This window comes from Leuresthes tenuis, unplaced genomic scaffold (genome assembly GCF_036924035.1).
Source record: "Leuresthes tenuis unplaced genomic scaffold, fLeuTen1.0.hap1 SCAF_21, whole genome shotgun sequence".
NCBI lineage: Eukaryota > Metazoa > Chordata > Actinopteri > Atheriniformes > Atherinopsidae > Leuresthes > Leuresthes tenuis.
Window position 1 is genome coordinate 13,463,570 of NW_027325375.1, and position 2,673 is coordinate 13,466,242.

The following is a 2,673-nucleotide window of genomic DNA, read 5'->3' on the forward strand; positions in this document are numbered from 1 at the left end:
TCCACTTCAAATCAAGTTTCAACAATTAAAAAAATTTTGTAGTTTGAGACAAAACAACTTAATCTTAAGCAATCAGTAGGGTAAGAAAGGGTAAGAAAAGGTGCAAATGCCAACCATACATCACTAAAAGGTGGAGCGGAAGTATTCGGCTGCAAGTAGGTGCGAATGCCTGACAATGTATGATTAAAAGAGGGAGCGGAGGTTTTCGGCTGCAAGGTCTGAATGTCCAACCATAATTTGTAAAAACTGGGGAAGAAAAGGCTCGAAAGCCCGACTATACACCATCAAAAGCGGGAGCGGAGGTGTTCGACTGCAAGTAGGTGTGAATGTTCGACCATAATTTGTAAAAAGCGGGTAAGAAAAGGTTTGAATGCCCGACTATATATTAACCAAAGCAGGAGGAGAGGTCTTCGGATACGAGTGGGTGAGAATTTACAACCATAATCTATAAAATGCGGTGAAAAAAAAGGTGTGAATACCCCATAGAACACTAAAAGGTAGAGCGGAAGTGTTCGGCTGCAAGAAGGTGTGAATGTCTGACCCTGGTTTGTAAAAAGCGGGTAAGAAAAGGTTCGAATGCCCGAACATACACCATCAAAGGAGGGAGCGGAGGTGTTCCGCTGTAAGAAGGTGTGAATGTCCGACCATAGTTGGCAAAAAGCAGGTAAGAAAAGGTTAAAATACCCGATTGTACACAATCAATAGCGGGAGCAGAGTTGTTCCACTACTAAAAGGTGTGAAAGTCCGACAATGGTTTGTAAAAAGCGGGTAAGAAAAGGTGTGAATGCCCGACAATGTATGATCAAAAGAGGGAGAGGAGGTTTTCGGCTGAAACAAGGTCTGAATGTCCATCCATATTTTGTAAAAATCTGGGAAGAAAAGGCTCGAAAGCCCGACTATACACCTTCAACAGCTGGAGCGGAGGTGTTCAGCTGCAAGAAGGTCTGAATGTCCATCAATAATTGCTAGAAAACATGGAAGAGAATTTTCAAATATCAAACCGCACATGATCATAAGCGGGAGAGGAGGTGTTCAAATGCAAGAAGGTGTGAATGTCCACCCATAATTACTGCAAAATGGGTAAGAAAAGGTACGAATGCCCAACCATACATGTGCCTAACAGGGAGCGGAGGTGTTTGGCTGCGACAAGGTGTGTATGTACACCCATAATTAATGAAAAGCGGGCAACAAGTAGGTTTGAATACCCATCATCAAAAGCAGGAGTGGATGTGTTCGGCTACAAGAAGGTTTGAATGTCTGACCATAGTTTGTAAAAAGCGGGTAAGAAAAGGTTCGAATGCCCGAACATACACCATCAAAGGAGGGAGCGGAGGTGTTCCGCTGTAAGAAGGTGTGAATGTCCAACCATAATTGGCAAAAAGCAGGTAAGAAAAGGTTAAAATACCCTATTGTACACAATCAATAGCGGGAGCAGAGTTGTTCCGCTACTAAAAGGTGTGAAAGTCCGACCATGAATTGTAAAAAGCGGGTAAGAAAAGGTGCGAATGCCCGACAATGTATGATCAAAAAAGGGAGCGGAGGTTTTCGGCTGAAAGAAGGTCTGAATGTCGATCCATAATTTGTAAAAATCGGGGAAGAAAAGGCTCGAAAGCCCGACTATACACCATCAACAGCTGGAGCGGAGGTGTTCAGCTGCAAGAAGGTCTGAATGTCCATCAATAATTGCTAGAAAACATGGAAGAGAATTTTCGAATATCAAACCGCACATGATCATAAGCGGGAGAGGAGGTGTTAAAATGCAAAAAGGTGTGAATGTCTACCCATAATTACTGCAAAATGGGTAAGAAAAGGTACGAATGCCCAACCATACATCATCAAAAGCAGGAGTGGATGTGTTCGGCTACAAGAAGGTTTTAATGTCCGACCATAGTTTGTAAAAAACGGGTAAGAAAAGGTTTGAATGCCCGAACATACACCATCAAAAGAGGGAGCGGAGGTGTTCCACTGTAAGAAGGTGTGAATGTCTGACCATAGTTGGTAAAAAGCGGGTAAGAAAAGGTGAAAATACCCGACTGTACACAATCAATAGCGGGAGCGGAGTTGTTCGGCTACTAAAAGGTGTGAAAGTCCGACCCTGGTTTGTAAAAAGCGGGTAAGAGAAGGTGCGAATGCCCGACAATGTATGATCAAAAGAGGGAGCGGAGGTTTTCGGCTGCAAGAAGGTCTGAATGTCCAACAATAATTTTGTAAAAACCGGGGAAGAAAAGGCTCGAAAGCCCGACTATACATCATCAAAAGCGGGAGCGGAGGTGTTCAGCTGCAAGAAGGTCTGAATGTCCATCAATAATTGCTAGAAAAAATGAAAGAAAATTTTCGAATATCAAACCACACATCATCATAAGCGGGAGAGGAGGTGTTCAGCTGCAAGAAGGTGTGAATGTTCGACCATAGTTTGTAAAAAATGGGTAAGAAAAGGTGCGAATGCTCAACCATACATCATCAAAAGCAGGAGTGGATGTGTTCGGCTACAAGAAGGTGTGAAAGTCCGACCATGGTTTGTAAAAAGTGGGTAAGAAAAGGTTCGAATGCCCGAATATATACCATCAAAAGCGGAAGCGGAGGTGTTCGGCTGCAAGAAGGTGTGAATGTCCGACCAAAGTTTGTAAAAAGCAGTGAAGAAAAGTTTCGAATATCCAACCAAACATAATCAAA